We start from the raw sequence: 9,351 nt of genomic DNA on the forward strand, positions 1-9,351 counted from the left end.
TCTCTCACCTGAGATATCCTGCACTGTGAAGTATTTAATTAAGACACCATTTCCCATAAGCCCTTGATGCTCTGGGGCTTTCGTGCCCAACACCAAAGAGCAGGGGTGTGAATGAAAGCCGGGAAACGAGAGCCGAAGGACGTCCGCCTCACTCGGGCGCCACTGCTTGCGCAAAATACGTGCCCCCGGAAGAATGCGCCAGACAGCTGTCTGTGCCCCCCCACCCCACCCCACCCCACCCCACCCCTGCCCACATGAGTTCCTGGGCTTATGGGCAGAACCAAACTAACTGACTTGTGGCCAAAGAAATCCATCCAAACATCATACTGCATTTTAGTCCTGTAATTAAGTCCAGTCCAACGCCCATTTGCCACAGACCCATCCATTGAGCATTTCATTTGGTCCGCTCTCGAGATGTTGCTGACTCCTGAGGGTGCCGTGTGTTTCGATGTTGCTCGCTTGACCTTTGTGAAGTGTGTGAAACCCGAGTGCCCCTTCATCCCTGCGGTGAAAGGGGAGGTGGGTCTATAAACATGTCGTCTCGCAAGATGGCATTCGTCACGTAGTCTAACTATTTCGCCGCCACCTTTAGGCGATCACCATAAACAGGGTATAAGCAAGTTGCTCAGCCAATCCTTTCTTTTTCTTCAAGATGTGGTAAAATCTGGCCTGGAGAGTTATTTTGGAGTCACGGTGTAAAGTGGACAAAGGAGAATCTCGCACTGTACCATGATTCCATCGTATGTCCCTGAAAGCTCCAGTACACAAAAGCGACGAAGGCTAAAGTCACATGAACCGTAAACACGAGACCCCGATCTGATATGCATATTATACACAGATGTCTAGAGGAGCCAGTTCTTTGCAACAATCCACAACTTATTTAATCTCCCCTACTGTCGATGTGTTTATGGTCGGCAGAACATTTTCAGCCCTCTCCTCTCCTTCTCAGCCTCTGCGTGCGCAGTGGCCCTTCACCACAGCGTCTTTGTGACTTCCCCACCCGGTCTCCCATGCGAAGGTAGCGGCTTTTGAAACAAGCATGCGAAATAGCTCTGACCTTGGGAAAGTTCTGGCACGGTGGTACGGCATGTCACAGCCCTGCCCGATGAGACGGGGTCGCAGCCAACAGGTGGCCTTTACTGCTCCTGCAGCCGCAACCAGGAACCGGACCCTGCAACCTCGTGGGCTTTTTCGCGCTAGCTGGAACTCAGAGACCCTACTTGGCCCTCCGGAGGCACGCTCCGGTCAGCTCTACTGATTGGAGAGCTCATTAGCCATTTAGTTCTAAACATCTTTGCTGAAACCTTTTAAAAATGAAAAAAACGAAATTGCCTGATTGATGCTCAATGGGCAGCAACGATTCCTTGCGAGCCGCAGTGCAGCCTATTTAAGTGAGAGTGTGAAAAAGACGTTTGAGTAGCAGTCTTGTTTGCATTTTGCTACCTCTGTGTGAGTATTTCTTCAGGGGAGATCACATCAGTGTGACATGCTATTGTTAATTATAATGGCCAATCTGTGTAGTCTTGTTCTCATTCTCTCATGTGCGTTCAGGGAACCCACAAGAGGTTTGCTTTTGAAAAACCTGTATCAGTTAATTGTGGTGGCTTGCTCAATTTTCATGCTAATTGCAGTAGGTTTTCCACAAAATGGGGGATAGCTTGTCCTTCCTTCCAACCGAAACCAGCATGCATGCTTAAAAAAATATATATTTTTTGTCAATGTTATTATTGTTCACACGTGAGTGAAAGAATGAAATTTATGTACCACCTTTCATCCCATTTTAAGGATTAAAAAATGCCTAATTGTGAAGCTGGAGAGGCAGTGGGATTCAGCCACCATGACTTTGTATCACCCACCTGTCGTTAGATACTTTGTGCAGTTGTGTGGCCAAGCAGTCGAAAAACTATGGGAAACCCCATAAAATTTTTCAACAGTAAGGTGGTATACGGTTAGTATAAAAGAGGGACTAAAAGTGACAAGGTGGCCCTATGCACATTGGGGAAAGTGGAACAGCTCACTGGAAAGGTTTAATTCACACGCCCGCATGCATGTACACACACACACACACAATGTTCAGATCTTGATCTGAATGAAAGTCACCTGATTTACAAAAGAGGTGTCAAATCGTATATGAGATTGGGTGTGTCAACCCTAGACAATTTAGCTAGATTGCCCACACATCACTGAAAGTTATTTTTTTAAATTACACTTTTATTTCCAAAGCAAAATGCAAATAGATTGGCAAAGCACAGTGCGGATAGTCTTTCAAATTCCATTATATTTAATTTGTGCTATTGTGTTAAGAAACATCCTGCTAAAACAATGGCTTAGTATGAAATGGCATAGGACTTTTGGGTCAGACTAGTGATCATGTGGTACAGACAGGTTGCATCACACAACACAAAAGTGACGTACTCAAATCATTTAGAAGAGCAGCACCTAAAACGTTATATTTCATTATTATTCTATCATTTATTCTTAGATACCACTGTCCACAGTTTCCATATTATTATTTACCTGTATGTTATACATCTATTGTTGTGTTGTTAGTGGTAATACAAATGCATGTGTGTCAAGGCAGTGCAGTGAATGAAAGTAAGCTAAAACAGACAGCCTTTCCCAGAGTCTCGACCTGACCATCCTTTTTTAAACAGCCTGGGGATTTATGTCTGCTGTGGTGACAAGGGCACTTTGTGAAATGTTTAAACACCAGCTGTGTTATTTTAGAGGGAATGTTTAACCAATAGCCCGCAGATTACTTTTGCCCATTTTGAATGCTCTGAATTCCAGAAGTTAATAATAGTCAGAACACCCGCTGTGAGACGGACAGCCCAGGCATCTGATAGCTGTCATTCAGCATTTATCATTAGAAGTTTTGGCCATGTTAGAGAATTATTCCCTGCCCTTTAATATTGTAACCTGACCAAGGCCAAGATCCAGTACTCATCTCTGACTTGCTGAAAATGCAAGCTAGATAGTTACTAGTTAACTGTCCATAAGATTGAATTGCAGATGGACGCCAGTGCCAATTTCTATCAATTTTCTGTGCCAATTAATTCTCTTTACAAACTCAGAAATCACCATAATTAACAAGCCAAACTGTGTTTGAGTTATTTGATCACCTGTTATTGGGTTGCATGTGACATGTTTTTAAAATGTCTCTGTGGTGAGTACAGCAGTTAGCAGCCCTTCCCAATCCATTGTGAATGAGTCACTCAGTCTCAGCCGTTGGGTGTTTACTCTGGCCAGCATAGCATTGTCATCCCAACAAAGAAGATTACGGGAGGCTAATTGCAGACTCATTTGCATGCGCTCGTTACCTCATTAGGAGTTTATTGTGCTCGTTATGACCGAGGGCGGGCCTTTGTGTTTCTTGCTCTCACACCACGTTGAGAAGTCAGGGCCAGCATCATCACAGGGCTGCGAGCTTTCCATAGAGTGAACATTTTCACAGATCTAGGAGGCGCAGTTTGCATTTGTACTTTAACGCGTATTTGAAGATTTTCAAATGGACATCTTTGCATTTTTTTGTTCATTTGCAAACCACCATCTCTGTCAGTTCAGAAAAAGTCATAATGGTTATCTTAATTTTTAGTCATAATTAAATACTTTTTTTCTGTGAATTTTTTTAATTAATTAATTTTTTTTTTTTTTTGGTGAGTTTAGCAATCGCCACAATAATTGATAAACATGTTCCCACTGAAAGAAAGCACCTCTTGGGTTGAAACAGTCTGTGTTTATTCTCTGTGCCATCATCTGGGGACCAGAACTGAATCGGAAAAATACTTCATAACAGCATCAACACATTTGTTGAAAATCTCATGTGACAAAGTCATAATGTTGTTTTAATAAACAGACAGAAGACATGATTTTAACTGTTGCCGAGAATTGATATTTTTATTGGAGATACAAGATTTCTGCATGTCATTGATGACATGTTGTTTTCTGGAGTATGAAGTTCAAATCACTGTAAATAAAAAAACCTGCATGAGCTGGACTTCACCATGCAATGGATTGTGGATTTATTCTTTTATGAGATGGAGTGTCATTAACTTAACAGGGCTTGACAATGCGAGGAAGACGTGACAGCGTCACCATGTGCCTGAGCTGTAGTTGACATCACCAATAATTTGACAGCCCGATGCAGATAATGCTTAAAACCTCATTCAAACAAAATCAGATCATTGAAAATCACAATTGCTCTCATGTGCTATGGCATTCAATCTAGGCTGGGTACTGTTGTCTTCTCAAAACAGCATCTGACATACATTAGAAATGATAAACATTGACCTTTGTATTAGAACTACGCAGATTCATCCGATTGCTCTGTGATTACATGTGCCATACATTAGCTATTAAATGGCAAGAGAATCATCTTTGGTTTTTTTCTTCTGATTTTTAGGGTCACAATTGTATATGTTATAACTGGAGAGCAGAGATATGTGGCCTAGTAAGAGTCCGAGCTCAACAGGCAGTAGATTGTACTTATTCTCTCATTGTCACTCTCTCTTTGAAGATGTGTCTTCTTTGCGTATTTTTTTTAACTTCGTATTGATGGGAGAGTGAGGCTTCAAGAATGTGCTGAGTTGTACAAGCCAATTAAACAGCTCTGTTCTCCATAACAAAATGCTATGATTTGTTCAAATTGGGCTGATGGCGTCAGCGTTCAGACAGCGATTATGCTGTTTTCGCCCATTTTGGGGGGTCATCAAGCGGCACTCAGCCACCGTTAATTAGCAGAAATGTGTGTGAATGCAGTAAAATGCAAATGCTTTTCTTCTGCGGAGATGGGCGGGATTTAAAAGTTTCCACAAGCTCTGGAATGCCTCTGGCAGCTGCCCGGTCCTGTGCCCACTGCCAGTGTTTCCTCGCCCACTGTCTGAGCACCACTAAACCCTCAGTGAAGGTTTGGTCAAACAATCTTCAGTGTACAAGAAAAAAAAAAACATTTCCGGCTGAGCACTGCCTTGTGTCATCCATGACACACTTCCCTGCAGCTGAGTGTTGTAGTCACTGACCACCTCCCTTTCATAGAAATTTGATGTGTGATGTGAAACACACTGACTAAATCCTTTTCTCAGTTTCTACACAATTTCACAACTTAATTCCAATTTTAAAATTTTTGTTTCTAGCCTATTTTTTAAAATGTTTTTATCGCATACATTGTGCACAAACACACAATATGTTTACATTAAATACTGTTAGACGTCTAGGTATGGTTATTATGGTTCACATCATCAGAAAGAAAAAAAAAACTCAGTCTAACATACTTGTCCAAAGAGTCATGCAATGAACAGACATCTAGGCTTTGAGTACTGTCCTACTATAGCGTTTTTTTTTTTCTTTCTGAGCATCTGGAAAAGCATGATAGTAATTGCTGGACATATTCAGGTCCAGATCTTCTGCTTAGTTAATCTAAACGGAAGGCCCCAAAGCACTGCACAGCATGCACAAATCCCTTTCTTTCTTATGCTGTCGTTTTTTGCCGTCGAGCTGAAATTAATGTGCTGTGCTGGATATTATACATGCTTGCAAGTAGGCTTGGGGAAAATATATCAGGGAAAAAAAAAACTTTTTCATGATGTATATGAGTGACTATGTTAATAAGGCAAAAAGAAAATGTCACGCATGGGTAAAATTATTTTGAGATAAATCTTATATTTTAAGGAGCAGAACATATAAATGCTGCACAAATATCCTTTATAACACCTAGCTGGAAAGATAAATTATAAATGAGCAAAGGACATGTAAGAGTTTTCACTGATGCTACTCCTCTTCTTACCTTGGTGAGATGATGTAGCAGGATGCAAATCTAATGGCAATCAGTGATGTAAAGTGGGAGTCTGTATCACACTTGGGCATGGTACTGGGTAGGGCCTGTAGGCTTTAAATAGTCAGTCATTGGCTCAAAAGTGAGTACATCAGAACAACTGTGTGTTGTGTATCGATCACTCAAGACATAATTGGTGATAACAAACTGGTGATTCACAAACTTTTAAATGATTTGAGAATAAGAGTAGCTGTAACAGGTTTCATCACTGAGATCTCGGAGGAGGAACTCCACTGAGCAGTCTGTGATCCTGACATTTTTAGCCTTGATTATGCTGTAATGAAAAATACACCTCTGTGTTTGAAGGGGCGGAGGTCGACCGATAAAGGCATTAAAAATAAGAACAGGGAGGACTAATTGGCTTAAAAAATCTACTTATCATCATCCAGTCCCCTGCAGAACATTAGTATGTCATTATAAACATTCAAAGGAAAGCTTTAATCACCATGGAAACAGAAAAACCATAGTGTACTGTGGAAGGAAATATTTTCAAAGATGCCACTGACCCCCAGTGTGCCTGCGTGTGTGTAATATATATATATAATTTGCATTTAATTATGATCAGTAAAAACGTTATCAAGCCCATCTATATGTATATTAATCACAAGAAACTATGTTTTAAGTGAAATGTTTGCTACAGCCCTGTATATGTCTACTGTACTTCAAACAGCACATACTCATGTTATCTAACTATAACATTAGCTAATGTTTGTGTTAGACTAGCTACTTATGGCAGCTACGCTCTTGTTAATAAAATGGATAAAATACATTGGTAACACAATTTAAATACACAACACAAACATGATAAGTCAATGGACAATTCAGCTTCCAAATTTAGAATGTTTTATGTTCATTTTGAGGGGGTATCACCAACACATTAATGGTGTAATGTAGCTGTACCAAAATTGTTATTTGGTGAGCCAGTAGCCAATTGAAGTCCATCTGTGAAATGGCATTGAGATTGGTTTTGAAACGATAGAGATATCAAGGCTCAAAAATTACTGTTTCACAGGGGAGAGCTGACCAACACAAATGCTACCATGCTCAGTGCAACTGAGAAAAAAATGTGCTCAGTGCACGCAGTTGCACACTACATTTAACATTCTGTAGCATTTAATCACCCAATCAAATGAGATACCAAGATAGTAACGCAAAATTATTTATTTTTAAATTGAAAGATCCAATTAGTTTTATAAAGGGTTTGAGTGTAGAAATGGAGGCTTCCAAACAATCATTCCCTTAATTTGAGGGCTCCAAAATAGTTATATGAAGACACCAATTAGTAAATTGCACATTCTAAATTGTGGGTAGAATTAATCATATTTAGCTTATTTTTGACACTGATCTTAAGAGCATAATTCATTTTTACTCAAACCTGACCATCTGCATTTTGTCAGTGATCCAGTAGCTGATCCAAACAATTCTACCACTGAAAAGAGAGAAAGAAGAGGGTGGGAAGATGAGAATGGAGAGAGAGAGAGAGAGAGAGAGAGAGAGCACAGATTGATTCTATTTTATAGCATACATCCAGTTTCATTCCATCCCACATTTCTGGGACACTGGAGATGCTTAAACTGTTCTTATAATTAACAGCTATTTTTAACCTGGACAAAAAGAGAAGAAAAAAATAAAAATAATAAATGGAGCAGGGGGCGAGGTAGAAAAGCATTAAAATTGCCCCAGATTCTCCTCTGAATGGGACACACCACAGCAGTATGCCGGGAGATCAAAGAGAGAGAGAGAGAAGACGGTCCGATCACTAGGGATAAATGGCTCCCATTATAATGGCAGTTGAATAGGCCTCTTTGCAGTTGAAACACTTTAATAACTGCATTCATTACAGTCATGTCCACTCTGTCTACTGTATCTGCGGGCTTAATTGAGTTCTTTTCTTCCCGCAAATTAAGATGTGCTGGCAATAGCAGTGACAGGCCAAAGAGAGAGACCAAGAGAATGGGTAGGGGCTTTTTCAGCAGAGGTGGTTGTGTGTGTGTGGGTGTGCGGGTGTGTGTGTCTGTGTGTGTATGGTTTGTGGTTTATCAGAGGTCTCCCTCTGGGCCTGGTACAATATGTCTACCTCTAATTATATTGAATGCTAATGCCTCTTCTCAGAACAAATACTGAAGGGCCCATCTTTGTTATTCACCTATATATCTGTCTGCTATTTATGAATTCATTCATTTATTCCAGCTACATTTTCACACATTTATTCATTTTTATTTATTTATTTTATTGCTCATCATTTATTTTTTTATGTTTTTTTTTTTTTTCGGGTGGGGGGGTGATAGAGATTTACTATTTTTTATTTGATTTTGTTTTTCCATTTTATTGAAATAAAAAAATAAATACACAGTGTATAATCTTTCTTGCGAAATGTTATTTTTTGTGATTATCTTCCATTAGCCTATTTTTAAATATATATATATATATATATATATATATTAAATATACATTTTTATGGAATTTTCATATTTTTATTGGACAGGACGGTATAGAGTGCAAGGGTCATGTGGCCAGATTTGAACTGCCGATGTAGCAGCTCGTAACGAGCATGTGGAGACACCCCATCTTCCACTGGCCTACTACAGCCGCTTGCTATATCTCAACCATTTTGTCCACTTCACTTGATTGCTCTGTGAGTGCCTTTGTTTTGCAGAAAGCGGTATTTGGACACTGCTTCTCTCATCTTCTTTATAGTCATTCAGGGAACTAATATGTCCCACCATATAGTCATTGGACACAAACAAATTATTCAGAGTTCTTTTAATTCTTATTTTTAATGTATCCTCCCACAATTTGACTTTTCATTAAATCTCATTGCACTCATGTTCAGAATGAATGTATAAATAAAATGATCTAACTCCTCTATGTATCTGCATCTCTTGTGCAAAATGGATAGCTTAGGCCATTCCCGAACACAAGCATATTCAGTCAATTTATGAATGAGTGAACAAACAAGTATTTTTTCCCCCTTGTACACTCTTACATGCTTTTGTTTAATTCTCTGTTTTTAGTTTAATGTTTATCATTCTGTCTAGTGAGAAAAAAAAATAACTTGACATAATCCTCGCTGATCCTTTGTGTTTTTTGTCCATAGGCTTGTGGCCTCGTTCATTCTGTACAGTCAATGCTTGGCGGGATTCAGGGCCTGATAAATGAGGTTATTTGGCGTTCTTAAGCAGAGATCATAACTCCATCGCTCTGAAGCTGAGTCACGCAGTGCATGATGGGATGTGTTACAGGATGTAATATAAATGTTTGTGCTTAGAATCAGGAAGGATGGTTGGACAATCTAGCACGACTACCTGCCATATGTTTTAATATCCTCCATTGCAGAGGCATCATCAGTCACAGAGACAGACACAGTGGCTGCACTGAACCCAAAGTCTACTCTGGTCTCTTTAGCTACCTGCATTCTTCCTCTCATGTGTGCATTTAAACATTAAGTTATAAAAATGTGTCCCTCACCCCCCATTTTTCCCTTAATCTCAATTGTAAGTCCATCCCAGTGCTGAAACCTC

This window comes from Anguilla anguilla, chromosome 14 (genome assembly GCF_013347855.1).
Source record: "Anguilla anguilla isolate fAngAng1 chromosome 14, fAngAng1.pri, whole genome shotgun sequence".
In the NCBI taxonomy this organism is placed as follows: Eukaryota; Metazoa; Chordata; class Actinopteri; order Anguilliformes; family Anguillidae; genus Anguilla; species Anguilla anguilla.